Source organism: Saimiri boliviensis, chromosome 2 (assembly GCF_048565385.1).
Source record: "Saimiri boliviensis isolate mSaiBol1 chromosome 2, mSaiBol1.pri, whole genome shotgun sequence".
NCBI lineage: Eukaryota > Metazoa > Chordata > Mammalia > Primates > Cebidae > Saimiri > Saimiri boliviensis.
In genome coordinates, this window is record NC_133450.1 from 56,597,553 (window position 1) to 56,616,188 (window position 18,636).

Below are 18,636 nucleotides of genomic sequence, written 5' to 3' on the forward strand. Positions count from 1 at the left end.
ATTATGCCATTGATTCTATTTTCTTCACATATTAAACATCTCTGACTTTGGAGTGCACCTTACAGTCACTGTCACCTAATAATCCCATAACTGGCAGTGATATTTTCTTTCCTGAAGCTTCACAAAAGGATGGGGCATCTTAAGATGGATGGGGTCTTAGATTCAATGAAATCTTACTTCTGATGTATGAAGTGATGCTTACAGAAAAAAGAAAATCACCATCATTGTCTGTAGACATGTAAAGCTGGCAGTTATGAAATAAGCCAGTCTTGACATCTCTCATGATTCCCAGGAAAACTAGATATTCTCTTTTTCTCTTGCCTTCATATTGGGAAGCTTTGATTTAAGATAATGTCTGAGCAGAGAAGCTTTGTTCAGCAGTGTCATTTGACCCAGATTGTATGTTTTTATAGCTTGAGCCAATTAGTTAAAGTGACTTTGACTATAATAGGGACCTGTGACTTTCCTCAATATTATTGCATTAGTCATCCTGGAACAGTTTCTGGCTTGTGTTTGTAATCTGGCGCTGATTGTGCCTTTCTCCTGATATTTATATGATTTGTTGCTGTCCTATAAAATAATGACCCTTGAGCCCTTGAAAGTAAAACGTCTCTGATTCTCTTTATTTCAATAAGTCCTTGGCACTTGATAGCATAGCGTGAATCACCTTTACTGTTCTGATTACTAATTGAGGTGGGTTGTTTTTCAGTATGTAAAATCTATATTAATTAAATGAGCATCGGGCTAGGAGTCAGGAGACTCTTCAGAGTTGTAGTCCCAACTCTGTTCCTGGGGAACAGGATAAACCTGGGCAGGTTGCTTACTCTCTCCTGCTGTTGCCTGTACATGGGGAGATTGCTCTGTATCAGGAGGCTCTATACACCTGCACTGGAATGGGCTTATGGTGCCAGTCCCAGTGTACGCTTAATTTGGGCTGCGATTTCAGGCTCCATCGCAAGTCTGGGCCTCACTAAAAACACTGATTTATCTACAAAATAAAGTTAAATAAACACTCACATGGTTTGGCTGTGTCCCCACCCAAATCTCATCTTGAATTGTAGCTCCTATAATCCCCATGTGTCGTGGGAGTGACCCAGTGGGAGGTCACTGAATCATGGGGTTGGTTTTTCCCATGCTGTTTTCTCATGATAGTGAGTAAGTCTTACAAGATTTGATAGTGTGGTTTTCTTTTGTTTGTTTTGTTTTTTTTTTTAAACAAAGTCTCACTCTGTCGCCCAGGCTGGAGTGCAGTGGCACAATCTTGGCTCACTACAACCTCCACCTCCCAGGTTCAGGCAATTCTCCTGCCTCAGCCTCCTGAGTAGGTGGGTTCACAGGCCTGCGCCACCACACCCAGCTAACTTTTGTATTTTTAGTAGAGATAAGGTTTCACCATGTTGGTCAGGCTGGTCTCGAACTCCGGACCTCTTGGTCCACCCACCTCAGCCTCCCAAAGTGCTAGGATTACAGGTGTGAGCCACCATGCCCGGCTGATTTGATGGTTTTATAAGGAGCAGTTCCACTGTGCATGCTCTCTTGCTTTCTGCCATGTAAGTTGTGCCTTTGCTACTCCTTTGCCTTGTACCATGATTGTGAGGCTTCCTCAGCCATGTGGAACTGCGAGTCCATTAAACCTCTTTTTCTTTATAAATTAGCCAGTCTTAGGTGTGTCTTTATAGCAGTGTGAGAACAGACTAACACAAACACTGACCATGAACTCCTTGGGGGTAAGACACTATGTCACTGACCTTTGTAATCTGTCATCACACAGACACTCCTTGAGATTAGAGACAGTATCTATACAATTCACTTCTGTCTCCCCACTCCCCAGCACAAAGTGCTTCATACATAATCATACATATCTGCTGAATGAATAATTAATAATTGGAATGTGGTACTCCAGCTACTGTTTCCTCTTAGCCATGATGGAAGCCATAGCTTTTCATTCTGTCCATCCCTTGTATCCTGATTCTTCCCTATCTTGTTTTTCCTTCTCTGTGTCTACTTTTGCATTTATTTTCTTTTCATCTGTTTTTTTTTTTTGTCTCATTAGCATGTCATGTTTCATTAGTATATGCCCTCGTCTCGTTTTTTATGGTAGAATATATATGACATAGGAAGTCATCCTTTTGTCATTTTTGACCGTACATTTCAGTGGCATCAAGTACATGCACATGGTTGTGTGACCACCGCCACAGTCTCTAGAACTTTTTCATCATCCTAAAGCAAAACTCTGTACCTGTTCAACAGTGACTTCCCATTTTTCTCTCTCAAACTCCCTAGTAATCTTGATTCTACTTTCCACCTTTATGAGTTTGCCTGTTCTAGATATGTCATATGAGTGACTTCTCCTCCTTGACTGTGTTTGGAGCGTTTTCCTTGGCCGTTCTGCCCCTCCCTTTGCTCTGCGCTTCCTTTTTGTTGCCGTTGTTTCTGAGCGCCGCCCCCACCTCCGCCTCTGCCTGACAGTGGCTCATTTTCTCTATCCTTCTGTGCGTCCTCAGCTGCCATCAACCCTGTAGCATTTCATTTCCTTTACATTTTCTTATTTCTTATATCCATATATAATCTTTAGATTTTTAATTCATTCTTTTTAAAAAGTGTGGTGTTCCATTTAAATGTGTTATAAAATGTTTAAGGGAAGAAATATGACTCTACAATGTTTTGAAAGCAGGTTTCTGTAAAGGGCTAGCTCCTAAAATAACAGCACTCAAAGAAGGCACTGAATAGGGAACGGGAGTCGATGCTGTTAGAAGGAGTTTGCTGGAGAAACATTTTCCTGCTTGAAAACCACTGTAGGATTTATATAAACTTATGAATTATGTAAGTTTGTTGAATAACCTAAGCATTCTTGGGCTTTTTCCATCTGATCATGGCCAAAAAGAAAAAAAAAATCACAAGGAGAGAAAAACTCCAGTGATAAAAGGTAAGGAGTTCTAGAGTTTAGTGGCACAGGAGCAATGATTCCTTCTCTCTGATAAGGGGGACGTTAAACACTCTAATTATTGATGTTCAACAACAACTTCTCCCTGAAATCTGAACTGTTCAGAGTGAGGTGAAAGTGGTATTTCAGGGAAGTTTTGGATAATGCAAGCACCAACTTTTTTAAAAACACAAACCTATATAGAGCTAGATATTACAGAATAATAAATATTCATTTTATAAAATCTGGAAAATAAAAATTTAAATCACCCCAAATTCCTGCCATTCTTTTGCTGGCATTCTCATATTTCTTTGCATGCGCCAGGAAGGACTGTGAAATATGTCGCAGTAGAGATGACCGAAAGTTAAAGATTTCTAAGTTGATTACAGTGAATAAATCTAGATTCGGCTTAGGCCATGCTATATGAGCAATAGTGAGTGTTTGAAAGTATGTGGTCATAGACAACAGATCCTCTCTAAAATAGTAAAAATAAAGGTGCTTTTCTCAAAGAGTGTTGTGACAACTAAATTAACTGTGTACGTAAATCACCTGGCATTAATCCTAATCCCCTCTACCTCAAAGCTGGTATACACAAAATACAATGGCTAGTGAGAAAATCTAGCCAGTCACCTAGCTTTGAGGTTTAAAATTATAATGGTTGCAGATTTTGAAATACCTGCTTTTGTAATGTTGGTTGTTTGTTTTTTTAAGTGAGTACCCAAATATATGTTAGTTCACGTTTGTCCAGTTTTCTAGCCCTGGGGAAAGCACAGGTCTTTGGCACGTGCAGCCCGGAACCAGCAGCTACTGACTTGCAAACTTCAAAGCCATGGTGTGGTTGTAAGAGCAGCATTCCGGCTCTTTTCATTCTTCCTCTTTTTCCTCTTATTTCCTTAATGTGCCTGAATTCCGGTTTTGCGTATTTTGTTGTCATTTTGTATAATTTTTATGTGTTTTTCTCATGCCCCTCAGTCCTTTGTCTTTAACTTGTCAGTCTTTTCCAGTTTCTTTCTTACTGCTACATCTTTCTTCCTCGTCATTTTTATTCCTTAATTCTTTTTTTTTTTTGGCATATGCATTTTCTCATGTTCACATTTATTCTGTACCATTTTCTAGTAAAAACCAGTGACTGTAAAATTTTACCATCTTATAGTCAGGTTCATGATACCTATCCATTTCTGAAATTTATCAGCCCAGAAATCTGTTACCCAAAGTCTTGTTGATGATAGCATAAATGGAAGTTATTAGCACACACATCAGTTTTGAGAACAAAGTAGTAATGTGTCTATAGGTAGATTATTTTTCCAGTATTAATCAGATTTACATTTAATATGGTATCATAGTCCCAGGTACCTCAAAAGCACTCAGCAAATGTTTGCTGGTCAAATTTAACTTACACTTATCAAACTTTACCTTTGCGTGGATTTATTTGATTGTCCCAACAACCTCCCAAATTTAGGCAACTCACATATTATGCCTTTCATAAGGAAAAAGGAATGGTTGTTGAAGAGATGCGTAACTGACATAAGACTTTAAAGCAGCTGCCAGGTGCAGTGGCTTACGCCTGTAATGCTGGCATTTTGGGAGGCCAAGGCAGGAGGATCACTTGAGCCCAGGAGTTGAAGACCAGCCCAAGTGATATAGCAAGACCCCACCTCTACAAAAAAGTAGCCAGGTGTGGTGGTGCACATCTATAGTCCAAGCTACATGGGAGGCTGAGGTTGGGAGGATTGCTTGATCACAGGAGGTCAAGGCTGCAGTGAGCTGTGTTCACACCACCACACTACAACCTGGGTGACTGACTGTAGAGCTTTCCCCAGTTGCTAAGCCTGGCTGACAACACAGACTTCCTAATTCCATGGTGTATGTCCAACTCCCATGCACACTGCTGCTATCTGTTTCTGTGGTCATCATCCTGCCCAGTGGTACCCCTGTTGTTACTCCAGGATGGGATTTGCTGCTCTGGGACCCAGCAGACCATTGAGCATTACTATCCTTTCCTGTTCCTTGATCCACCTAGTAAGCCTAAAAACAGATGTCAGAAATAGCCTGTGGAGATATTAGCAACACCAACTACAGCCATAAAAGCTAACATTTACTAGGTGTTTATCAAGTGCCAAGCTAAGTGATTTACATGGATTAGTTCATATATTCCACTGCAATGGCTACTCAAAGCAAATACATTAGAACTTTCTAAATACATATATTTTCTAAATACATATCCTATATGTGCCAAACTGTGCCAAACAGTGCCAAAACTGTCTAACAGAGAAAATATATCCACACATTTAAAGAGAAAAGCAGCAGAGTCTTAAGGAGATTAAAATAAAATGGAAGTTGAACCAACAACCTGGTCCCAAGTCCTTTCCTTCTCTTCAACAAGTCACCAGTCTGCACCATTTGCCTGTCTGATGGCCTTGTCCCAAACTCACACTGAGCTAGTTACTAGTGAAGTGAACCCTCTTGCGGTAAAGATCGCCTTGCTCTTTGTTCTCAATATTAATGGTCTTCTTTACATAGAAAGGCACTCTTTCTCCTCAAGGTATACGTAAAACCTCCATGTAAGACCCTCTTGGTTGCCTGTGTTAAATGTTGTGGCCAACATTAGCAGATAATACAGAATTAGGGAGTTTTATAATAAGAAAATAAAGAGATTTCATGTCTAAAAAGAAGAAAAGCTAGGGTAGAAATTACATTAAGAGGAACAAATCTCATTGCCAGATATGAGTCCCAAAGAAGACAGTCATTAAATAATAATATTATTACTAACAAAAGAGAAAAACGCTTAGCTGTAAGTTCATCAAAAACTTTTCTTTTGTGCTGAGTGATTCTTCTCTAGAGCATCTCAGGAGTACAAGGCTATAATTTTAATTATATCTTGGCATTCTCATAAAGCAAACAGCCTGCTCAGGTAGTATTTATTACCTGTTAAGAAGAATACTTTTGAATATGCTTCACAGATTCCAAGTACAGTCATCTGCCATGGGCCTTTTCAAGGACAGAAGGGGTGAGTTGGAACACACATAAGAGAAAAGTTGCTCATTAAGGGAAGGTTTGTTATCCAGGAACGTATAATTAAGGTGACGGTCCCAGCTTCTGTGACAGCCAACACTCGGGTAGTTGTTTGATTGCTACGTGGGTCAGGGATCAGCTCCTGCTACAAGATGTAGCCACATTAGTGTGTTAGTGAACAGGTTAGAAAGTAAATTACGGCTGCCTTTCTCAAGCACATTACTGTCGGTCTTCATTGTATTGCTTTTACTGTACATCAGCAGGACTCTGGCTTCTGAAGACTTTGTGTGACAGGTTAGGCATTTTATCCTTTGAGTAAACAGTAATCATGGTGTGAAGAAAGTGGGGCATTGGAGAATTTTTCCTATTCTTTGAGAATTCCACTCTTCCTTTTTAGTTTGCTCCAAGGGCTCATTGGGGATACATATATTAAGCCCTTTAAATAGTTCATAATAAATCTTTGTCTCAGGCTGATTCTGACAGTTTTTTAAAGAGTCTTTTAAGAGAGAATCCTCAATCATTTGTTAATCCATGGGGTGATCTACAGACTCCGGGAAAAAAAAAATAACAGCCTGGGCTCTTGGGTAGTGAAAATACAATGCAAGGAAAAAAAATATATATAAATATGGAAAATCCTGAGATTACATGTTCTGCATGTAGCTAAATGCCTTCTTTCTTCCCCAACAAGCCAAAAAGAAAGTGGAAAATAGTTGTCAAAATAGCAAGAATTTCTATTGTTATTTTTATATTTTTGAACTTACATGTGCCTCCTAAAATGTTAGATTTTAAATCATATAGGAGAGAATATTATTTTTTAAAATAAGTGAATGCTTTTGGTGGAAAGATAATTTTGTCTTTTCCCTTCTTTCACCTTTAAGACCACCTCTGTCTTCCCTTAAATTACTTATATACACACTGTTATTTTACCTGGCTGGGGAGAAGCATTCTACTGTTAGAGAAAGGATTGTAGATATTGGTTGTTGGCATCAACAATGAAAAAAACCTTTGAAAGGCAAGACATAACTTTCAGAATAAAGACCTTTCGAGGTGGGATTTACATATTTTACTTTCAGCTTTAGATATGGGCTAGTTGGTCAATTATATTAGATGTTCATAATTTAAAGAATATGAATTGTGATTTTTAGCATGCATCATTTTAATACCCCCAAAAATCACATGAAACACACACCAGAAGAGAGTAACAGCAATATTGTCTCCCATGTAGACAATTAACATTAGTAGGAATTGTAATGCCTGTGTATTATTTGCACAATGAATTGAAAATAATTGAAAGGGAAGAAAAGTATGCTCTATCTCAAGTATTTTATGTGTAAATCATTGACTATTTCAAGAGAATTTATTTAGGTTTGTTTCATTTTACTTAAAACTGAAATTACTGAGAAGGAAACTAAAGAATGCAGGCCATAGCTTTGAGTAAAACATGAAGATAAGCACACGTATATGATCTGAACTTTCACGTCATTTCCAAAATGCAGCTACTCAAGCTATTGAAAAATACTGAGAACTTTACTAATGACATGCAAATGGAGTTTGTTAGGGATAAATTCAATAATAAAATGGAGAAATGGGCAAAGGACAGCCTACTGTTACTGATGGATTCATCCTCACGTCAGGTCATATAATTGAAGACCCAGAGCAAGGGCAGCCATAAATACCTGGAGTCCCTGCTGTTGAGAGGATTAACCACAAAACAATTATGACAAATGCAGTGGGAGCATTCAGCTCCCAGGCAACAAGGAATGTGTCGTGCCAGTTTTAAAAATACTTATTTGGCATTATAGAATATACAATTTAGACCCAGAAGCCATCTAACATAACACTGAAGCATTGATGGTAAAAAACATCAAGTATGTCATTAGATAACTATATTTGAAGAGATCACTTTGTTTCATGAAGCAGGGAAAAGGGCAATAATTAATATCAACAAATTTGCTTTGCACCTAGTTTAAGAAAAGGCTGCTTCAACCCCATTTTCCCCATCACCATCAGCAATAGCCTTTATCTTTTTTAACTGAAGGAAAGGGGGGGGGGTAATTCTAGGGCAAGAATAACTGCAAGCTATATAAATGGATTTTTTTAATGACTGCTTTTTTATCCCCTCCACTTGGGAAGATTATGCATAGCCTTGAAGAAAATATACAAATGACCCAACGCCGAGTTCAGATATGGAAATGATGCCTACACATATATTAGCTGACCAAGATTATTATGATGAAGCCCTGTTTTAAAGCAGAGGTATTTCTTGCAAAAGATTAGCTGACTTTGTTTAGGTATTAAGATGGAGCAGTGGTCATTGAAACTTGTTAGGATCATGAGAGAGAGGAAAATTAGCTTAATTAAAGACGTCAAAAATAGATATTCATTAGCAAAATAACAGATATAGATAATTATTGGGTTATCTCTCATTTCTGGCTTCTCTAAATTATTACAAATTATAAATAATGTTACTAAGAATATTCTCCAATAAATAACCCTCTATTCTTTATGGATGATGAATTTAATATGGTACTTCTAACTAAAAACATTTGAAAAATAACCATTTCAAGATGTGCTGGAATTGACCCACAATAAAACCAACAAATCCTAGCTACCCAAATTCCTCCTGTATGAAAAAATTAATTAATTAACAGAAGATACTGATTCAGGAGGTATTTGTGGAGACCTGCCAATCCGAGACCCCTTCCATCTCCAGAACATATACACTTACACGGGAAAATAAAAACTGGCCATTCATTGTGTCAGACCCTATACCTCAGATGGCAAATCTGAAAAAGCCACATCATCACACCAGATTTCACTTGAATTCTCAACAATTGCTTAGTTCTCTAATACCTTCCAGTGAGAAAGCTCCAGTCACTCAGCGTTCACTCCATTAAAGAAGTGCCTCTCAGCCCAAGCTTCTCCACTCCTGCATTTGTCATCCTTGTTAAGCCTACGACTGCAGTCATGCAAAACCCTTCCTCTGTGCCACATTCAATCTGTATTCTTCTGGAAAAGGGCTGTAAGATTTACCAAATATAGGATTCCCCATTAAATTTGGAATTGATATGCAATATTTGGATCATACTTAAAAAATCATTTGTTTACCTGAAATTCAAATGTCATGGGATATCCTGTATTTTATTCAGCGAGGTTAAGTAGGAGTAAACTCTCCTTAGCCACTGACTTTTCCACAAGCCTCACGTCTGCCTCTTCACCCTCATTGAGACCTTTTTCTCTTTGAAGCCTCTACTCTCTAACCCTCTCCAGTGCAACATTCCAGTTCAGAGGCCTATGTCCCTGAATATCCCTGTGTGAAAAACAAGTCATCCTCATGCATTGCTCCTGATGTCACTTCCACACTATTTCCCTAGGATCCTTGCTTAAATACTTCCTCTTAAAAAAAAAAAAAAAAAAAAAAAAAAGACACATTCTTTCTCTCTTCTTAATGCCACTCACATCACTCCCTGATGTTCCTCAAAGGCGTCAGCTCATGCTCGGCAGCCTTCCTATGTACCCCTCAGCTCTAGGAGGCAAATGGATGTCAGAGAGTTTCCATGATGGGTAACCATTCAACACACAGTTCCTTGACTGCAAAAACTTATTAAAGAAAAAAAATCCATTCTTTACCTTACCTTTAGCACGCGTGGCACGATCAAACCTTGGACTTGAACCATGCTTCATTTTCAAAATCTCAGATACCTATTTAAAAAATTTGAGCAAAAGTTACAAAGGAAAAGTTGTATGTAATACTCAACATAAAATTTTAAAACATATATGCAAATCATAAACAAAAGTAAAATGCAAAAAATAGGATGTATTTGCAAGAAATATGTCAGTGAACATCCTTAACAATATATGTAGCTCATTCAAGTTCATCAGGAAAACACTAAAAACCCAATTAGAAAATAGAGAACATAAATATGTGAGTCATTTAAAAAACTCAGCTGGCCAATAAATATGTATTAAAATATAATCCATCCTCAATAGAAATAAATGCCAATTGGCAAGTGGGGCAGCTTACGTCTGTAATCCTGGCACTTTGGGAGACCAAGGCAGGTAGATTGCTTGAGCCTAGGAGTTCAAGAGCAGCCTGGACAACATGGTGAAACCCCATCTCTTCAAAAAACACAGAAAGTAGCCAGGCATGGTAGCACACACCTGTAGTCCCAGCTACTTTGGAGGCTGAAGCAGAGGATCACCTGAGCCTGGGAGGTTGAGTCTACAGCTAGCTGTTACTGCACCACTGCACTCTGGACTGGGTGACAGAGACCCTGATCTCAAAAAACACCAAAAAATGCATATTAAACACATGTGAGTTTTTTGTTTTTTGTTTTTTGTTTTTTTGAGATGGAGTCTCACTCTGTCACTGCAGTGCAATGGCATAATCTTGATCTCGGCTCACTGCAACCTCCGCCACCCGGGTTTAAGCAATTCTCCTGCCTCGGCCTCCCGAGCAGCTGGAACTACAGGCATGCACCACCATGCACAGCTAATTTTTGTATTTTTAGTAGAGATGGGGTTTCACCATGTTGGTCAGGCTGGTCTCAAACACCTGACCTTGTGATCCACCCGCCTCGGCCTCCCAAAGCGTGAGCCACCACACCCAGCCACATGTGAGATATTTTTACATATTTCTTATTGCAGAGATGCCGGTAAATATTTTCTCTGTTATCTTCTGGTAATTTAATGTTTTCTATTAAAAAAAAAAGAAAAAAAAAACGAATCTTTTAAGATGGCAATCAATATGAGCACCATCAAATATTACTAATAGACATGCAAACTGGCACAGGGCAACTTTTCTAGAAATCAGTTTGTCTGTGTGTATTAAGAGCTTTTTTAAAAGCTCGGACTCAGTCATACTCATTCTAGAAATTCACCCTAAGAAATAGTAAGTTGAAAGAAGATCAATTTCAAAGAAATTCATTACCATGCAATGAAATATTGCATAGCCACTAAAAATAGTGTGTTTAAAAGTGATATAATCACATGGACAAATACAGATACTGTCATGTTCTTTAAAAATTTGTTTTAAAATAACTGGTTTTTAGCCAAGGTCCTTAGAACCCCAACACCCCCTTATTCCCATAACAGCATCTAATAAAAGTATGGTTATCATCACATAGTAAGCTATGACTTTTTAACATTAAAAGATGAGGCAGACACAGGTTTTATCCCAATTTTGAAATAAATATATCAATAAATGGTAAATAAGACTGCAAGAAAACATATTGGGGTTACTGGTGGCTATAGCTGGGTGATAACATTATGGGGATTTTAAAATTTTTCTTATTTATACTTCATGTTTTCAAAATTTTCCATGAACATGTGGATTTATACAAACTTTTTTAAAGCAGCAAATAATATTCTCAGAATTCACTCTCTGAACAAAGCCCTCCTGGCCTCCCTGTCTCACGTCACCACATCCCTGTCCTGCCTTCCTTTCCCGGTCTGCAGAATCCCTCACCCTGTTGTCTTTTAGTCCCATTGTCCTGGCTCCCATCCTTAGAAATTTAAGCCAGGGAACTTCTAGCTACTAAGTAACCTTAGGGCTTATTTTCTCTCGATCCCAGGTGGTTTCCCTACACAGACTGTTTCATAGCTTTCTTTGCTCTCAGAACCCCTCCCGTCTTCCACTTCCTTTATCTCAGCAAACAACTTTATTGAAATTTATTTACTTTATTGAAGTTAAGTTGTTTAGAACTGTTTCTATCACACTCCTGTCTCTCTCCCTCCACCTCCCACTTTCTCTTATTCTTCCTTTTTTTTTTATTTCCCCCATTTCAAAGGCTCACCTCTCTTTCTCTGTTACTGATTCAACATCTCTTAGGGTTTAAATTCTTCAATTAGCATTTCCAATATAGACAACTCTAAGCTCTGGCATCTCCATCAGTTAACATACTCAAGTCCCTATTTTCACCCCAAAAATTCTTCAAAGTGTATCATTTATTCACTGTATCCTTATCCCACTTTTTGAATGAAGCTGTTCCCTTCTGGAGATTCCTGAAGACTTGAGAATACCAGTGGGTACATCTGAGAGCACTGGATGCACAATCAATCATGCCCATTCTTTCTTTCCTTGGTGGCCTGTATGTCAAGTCATGTACTGAAGGCAAATAATTTATTTTAATCTTGAACAAAAATTCAAAAGGTAACTTTTCTAGAATTTCATAGTCACTACTGCATAGCTATTGAAATAATAGCTTTCTGTAAAGCCTTTTACCAATCTGGAGCCATAAATTCACAATAAGAATCATGAACACGAAGATGGGTGTGATTCCTTCACCCAGATATCCATGACTTGGTTTCCTCTGAGATGCCACCATGTTAGAGAGGCCCTTGTGACTATGCAACCAAAATGTGGCTTCTGTCACTCTCTAGCCTCTTACTCTCTGTTCGCATTAATCACCTCCTGAAACTATTTTATTTATTTTTGCTCCTCCCCTAAAAGGTTAGCACTGTCATGAATGGTCCCAGAACACTATAGTTACTCAATAAGTATTTAATTAAAATAACTGAACAAAGAAAAAGTGAGCTATAGTAAAACAGTTGATGTGTGCTCACATGGGTTTAATTACAATATTGTCTTCTAGGGTCATGTGCTGAGTAAGGGCAGGAAATTCCAGAGATAGCCAGAAGATCAACCTTTAAATTATTAAAAGATATACTCTCAATCCACATGCCTGCACATGGAGTGATACTTAGGTATCAATGGTTTGAATCGCTGCCTGATTTTTCACCCTGTGCGGCATAGCAGTTCCTCACCACATGGTATTGTAGTTAGTAATAGAGCTTTAAATCAAGGGAAAGGCAGAATACATGTGTATGTGTTTGCAAGTGCCTCTGTAACCAGACTCCTCTATATAACTCCATTTTAAAATACAGTATGTGGGCAACATCTGGGCCTGAGATGGAGATTTGGCCAGAATGTTAAGAAAATAAACATGGCAGCTCAACTGAATACTGGAAACTAGCTACTGCCCCATGGATAGGCTGCACAGAAGATTCATGTATATAAAATAGTATATTAAAGTAAACTTACAAAAGCAAAGAGCAATCATTGCAACCATAATTTTTTCTTCCTCTTTGGGATTCTAATTTTAAAAGCATTAAAGGAGACAGCTGCTCATGCTGTGATACGCACTAAACAGCCTGAAGGGTAGAAAAAAATATATTTGTAGCTCATAATAACTATTGACCTTTCTGATATACAATGTTCTCTGTGTTAGCTATTCAGTTCTATCAACAGTGAAGATTGAACATGACTTTTTAATAGAAAACATGGGGTTTCGAGCTGCCTTCACAAAGGTGTTTATGTATTGTTATTTCGTATTGTAGTACAAAGACTAAGTTCTGATGCCCTTTGTCTGACATGATGTTTGTCATAAAAAAAAAGAGGGGGAAAGAAAGGAAAAAGAATGAAATAAAAGAAAGAAACAGAAAGGGGGAAAAGCCCTCAATGTTATTGAGTATGTTTTATATGAAGAATTGGCTCATAACTACTTTATAGTTGTGATAAAAGCTTTGCCACACTCGATCCCATACGCAACATTGGTAATGGAATCCACGCAGCATTGCGGGAGGACATGCTATATTTTTCTCCCAGAATAGATCCCTCAAGTGGCAACATTTATAGGGAGTTTCCAATAAGCTTTAAAACATTCACTTGCAGTATGCATGTGGCACATCCTTTGGCGTACACAGCCTGCTGCAGCATGGGTCATATTGGATATCATGTACTCTCAAAGGCAATCTTTACAATACTCAGCTTCTCCCCCTTGAATTTTCCTGTTGCTTAGTAGTTGTGTATAGAAACACCCACTGGTAGCAGCTTGACTCTGACACTGTATATATTCCCCCAGAGTGGTATCATCCAGACACCAACTACAGAGCAGCAGGCAGCCAGCAAACACTCTCTTCTCCCTCAGGGGACAGTCTTACCAAGTGGTAACCCCTGCCAGGAGCAAGAAACCTGAAAGGCAACCTCATGCATTATGACTCTCATTCAAGATGGGCCAGATAGTGCCGGGGAGTTTATGCTGACAGGTGGCGTTGGTTGACAGATTATTATTTTCATTTTTTTTAGATGGGTCATTTTTAATGTTAAGAAGGGTTATTACGTCATTATTGAATCACAATTATTTTCACAACTATGCTCTACAGTTTCAGTTAATGATTCACAGGTTTCTAAACAAAGCTGAAGATTCACAACCAGGTAGGGACAGGAATCAGCCCTAAGGAGATGAAATATATCAGACTTTTTTGTTGGACTCCAAAGCAAGCACGGAAGCTGATACAGAGTCTGACTGCTGAGCCAGAGTGTAGTGGCTGCCACTGCATTGCCTGCAAAGGGTGGTACAGCTTGTGACTGCAGAAAATGGAAGGCACTGCCTCGCCACCGGTGACCAAGGATCACACTATAGTATACTAAAAGCGGTTACCCGCTTCAGAACTGCCCTGGCGCATGGTAGAAGACAGGCCAGTGGGATGAAAACCAACTCTCAAAAGACAGAGAACAAAGTATTCTCTAATTCTGAGAGAAATCAGGCCAACCCCCCTTTAACTACCAAACCCACTGGCCTAGAACTCTTCAAAAGAACACTTTGCAGAAAACACTTCCTTAGAGATGAATACAGGGAGAGGACTTAACGATCCCCTCCCCTCAAGAGAAAAAGCCTTCTTGGGACAAGATATTGTTTGGTGTGTGAGAGAATGACAAGGATAAAGCGAAGAATTCTTCTTAAAAGAAAGCATCTGAATGTCACTTTATTTCAACATGTGTAACTGAATGCCTACTTACGTAAAGCACAATCCTAAGCACAAGGAAGACTGGACAAGAACAGGAAGAAGATACAACAGAAAAATAAGACATCATTCCTTTCTTTCAGTAGCTCATAGTCTCATTTATGGCACTGTTGATGACATTTTTTGCAAATCTCCCATTTAAAAAAATCAACTGAATATTTACCTTTGAAAATATAGAGCCTGCTTATAAAAAGTAGTGTTGCAGGTGGTTTGCCCTACACATGTAAATTCAACCAGTTATTGACACACTGGGCCATGCATTCCTTCTTACCATCATATAAGTTTTATCGATGAGCGTAATCGTTATGTATTCTAACAAAGCTATGATTTTTCCAAAAAGAAGTTCTACAATGATGTTATATGAGTTATCTGTTATTGGATAACAAATTACTGCCAAATATTGACAGCTTTAAAAAAGCAAAGATACCTAGCATAGTTTCTTCAGGTTAGCAATCTAGGAGCAGCTGATCTGTGTAGCTCTGGCTCGGGGTCTCTCATGAGGTTGCAATTGAGATGGCAGCCAGAGCACAGTCATCTGAAGGTTCACCTAAAGCCGGATGATCCAGCTCTAAAATCACTGAAGTGACTGTTAGTAGGAAGCCTCAGTTCCTTCTACATTGTCCCTTCCACAGTACTGATTACCTAAGTGTCCTCCCAACATGGCAACTGATTTCCATGAGCATGAATGACCTGAGAGAGCAGGGAGGGAGCTGCTGTGCTAATCATACGCCATCAGTTCTGCCGTATGCTCTTTATTAAAAGCAAGTCACCAAGTTTAGCCCACACGCACTTGAGGGGAGAAGTAGTAACTCCACCTTTTAGAAAGAGAAGTTTTGAAGGATTTGTAGCAGTTTGAAACTACCACAGATGTCATTCTGGATAAACATAAAAGCCTCTGGGATAATTTCTATGAGAAAGATTTATTTTTACCATGCTTGGCCTGCTTTTCAGAAACTAGGTTGTGAAGATCTTATTAAACTCAGTCTTTAGTGAATATTAGTTTATATATATACATACACACACACACACACACACACACATACACACAGAGACATATAATAATGATATACCCAGAATAAAGATTCTATTAATATATAGATGTAGATATCTGAATACATGTATAAAAGGAACCACGCTAAGTGCTCTACAGCATCAAAGTTAGACTTATCTTAGCCCTGTTGCCCTCAAATATTTACCAAAAGAGATTAAATGGAAATAAAATAAGTATATAAATAACTGTAAGTACAGTATATTGGCAACATCATGACCTCTGGAGTCAGACAAACATTTGTCATATTATTGCTCTGTCTCTATCTGGGAGACCTTGGAAACATAACTGACTCAAATAAAAAATAAATAATAAAGATTTATTATTTGTATTAGTCAGTATGGGCTAACTTATGCTACAGTTAAAAAAAGAAAATCCCCAAATTACAGCAAAGATTTATTTCAATAAGGATTGGCAGGGGTTCTGCAACAGAAGAAAAGAGAAAGCGGCACATCATTGACTGGCTCCGGAAAATTCCACCGGAAAGTGACATGTGGCTTTTGCTCACATTTCATTGACTAAAGCAAGCCATGTGAGCATCCCCAACTCCATGTGGCTGAGGAAATGCAGTCCTCTCATGTATAAAGAAAAATTTTGTAAGGGAAAAAACAACCTGTCAAATCCCAGTGGATACATAGTTATTCTAAAGTCCTAAACTGCATCTGTTTTTAACAAGGCTGACAGCATATGCCAGTGGAACAATTCGGCTTTATCAAGATCACTGCAAAATGAACCAACCATCTCTCTTGCCTTGTGAAAGTTATCTTGGATAATTGCTCTTTAGTTCATCCTGTGTGCACAGAACACCTAAAAATGAAAAGATTCATTTAGGGAGTGATGTGGGAAAAGAATATGTTTAACTTCATGTCTTAACAACCCATGGCAACTCCACTTCTCCTTTAAAAGGAAAAATACCGTACTTTTGAGTAGTAACATTTTCTGAAAACGTTAATTTTTTTTTTCTCCCTCACATATCAGGATTTGGTGGCAGTTGGAGGATTCTGACACTATAATTGCAGTGAAAACATTTGAAGTATAAAAAAGAAAGGCCCTCTCGGCCAGCCACAGTGGCTCTTACCTATAATCTCAGCACTTAGAGAAGACAAGGCTGGTGAATCCCTGGGCAACATGGTGAAACCCATCTACAAAAAAAATACTAAAAAATAGCCAGGTATAGTGGCATGCACCTGTGGTCCCAGCTACTCAGGAGGCTGAAGCAGGAGAATCACCTGAGTCCGGGAGTTTGAGGCTGTGTTAAGTTATAATCACGCTGCTGCACTCCAGCCTGGGTGACAGGGCAAGACCCTGTCTCATAAAAAACAAAGAGAAGAAAAAGGCCACCTCTAAAGGCGTTGGCGTCATACTCTTACAGAGATCCTGGAGAGAATAAAGTGTTCCAAACAACCCTGGCCCTGGTTTCAGCCCAGTGAGAACTAGATGGTTCTTAGACACCTCCTCTTTCTGCCTTCCTTACCACTGCCTGCCCCTACATAACGACAAGAACAGCAACTATACCACCAGCTAGGGAATCATGAACAGATGTGGAATAATACAGATAGAATTTCACATTATGGTGGCATTTGCCAACATAAAAATTATTACTACTTTTGCTGTAAATTTTTCTGTAAATTTTACAAAATATGCAAAAACTGACATTTCAAGAGCTGAGATAATTTAGGTTTATTAAAAAGTTCAGACCTTGAGATTTAGTCAAATAGAGTAAATTGCTTGATTTAGCTTTTAGTTGTATAGGTCTTATTTTTGTTTTCCAGCACCTAGTTTATAATTCACAGGGCAGAGCTGGGCACAAGTGGGCTTTGACCACTTAATCCAGCTTCACCCGTAGGTTTTTCCTGCATCTCCGGCAGCTGATTCAACTTCTCTAAATCCCAGATTTCTTATCAGAGCATGCAACAATTATGACCTGCCTCAAAAAGTTGACAGAAAAGCATTTCATGTCTAGAAAGCACTCTAAAATGCTTCTTAGACATAAACTGTTTCCACTGTCTCTATAGAGCACTCATCCTAAGGAGACTTTTCTCACTACTCCATCCTCTCTTCACCTCATTCCACACACATGCACGTGCACGCGCGCGCGCGCACACACACACACACACACACTTTCTCTTCCGTGCCACAGTGGTGTCACACACCACCAAGACTGTGCTGCCTTGGATCTCCCCCAATAGAATCTTGATCAAAATCATGCCTCTTACGTGAGACCGTTCAAAAGCATCTCTTCTAAAGCTGTTGCTCTTGTCTGTCACATAACGATAATATGTCGTTTCACATGAGAGACACCATTGTCACAGCCGGGATGAACCTTCAAGTGTATTTGCTAGCCCTTGAGAATGCATGACCATGTTGTGTGAGCTATGACTAAGTTTGTTACAATAAGCGTGGCTCCTTCCTTGTGCCCCCGTCCTCAGAAGGAGGAAGTGATACGGAATTTCAGCAGACACTGTCATCAGAAACCAGGCTCTTCCTGGGTTGCCCTGTCTCCTTCTCCTGGACTCCCCATACCCTATGCTCTTGAAATAAAACTTGAGGACTAGTTATTATTTTAAATATCAGCTTCACTGGGGCAAAACTTGACCTTAACAGTCCTCTTACACCAGTGTTGTCCTGGGTGTAATTAATGTTGCCCCTGTATGTTTAGGCAGTTAGTGTTGCAACACATGGTACAGTGCCATACTCCTGCCTCATTCAGGGCACAATGCTATGATCAGCTCCACAGCTCACGTGAAGCTTGTGTCTTCACCCATGCTGTGATCTCTGATGTACCCTGTAAGCGTTTTACTGTGCAGTCCTCCATACAAAAAACAGTCATTTCTCACAATGCCGTCAT

The 18,636-nt window shown here is 39.0% G+C and overlaps 1 protein-coding gene and 1 long non-coding RNA gene across 15 annotated transcripts in view; one reads left to right on the forward strand and one right to left on the reverse strand.

The window, feature by feature from the left end:
* The window catches only part of NPAS3 (neuronal PAS domain protein 3), an 856,499-nt gene that overhangs the window by 766,109 nt on the left and 71,754 nt on the right, over window positions 1-18,636 (forward strand). The window lies entirely within an intron of this gene.
* LOC141583571 (uncharacterized) overlaps window positions 1-18,636 on the reverse strand; it is a 180,540-nt gene that overhangs the window by 71,698 nt on the left and 90,206 nt on the right. Inside the window, exon 2 of the long non-coding RNA XR_012516223.1 lies at window positions 9,571-9,637. This is a non-coding gene — a long non-coding RNA (uncharacterized LOC141583571). The remainder of the gene's footprint in view (window positions 1-9,570; window positions 9,638-18,636) is intronic.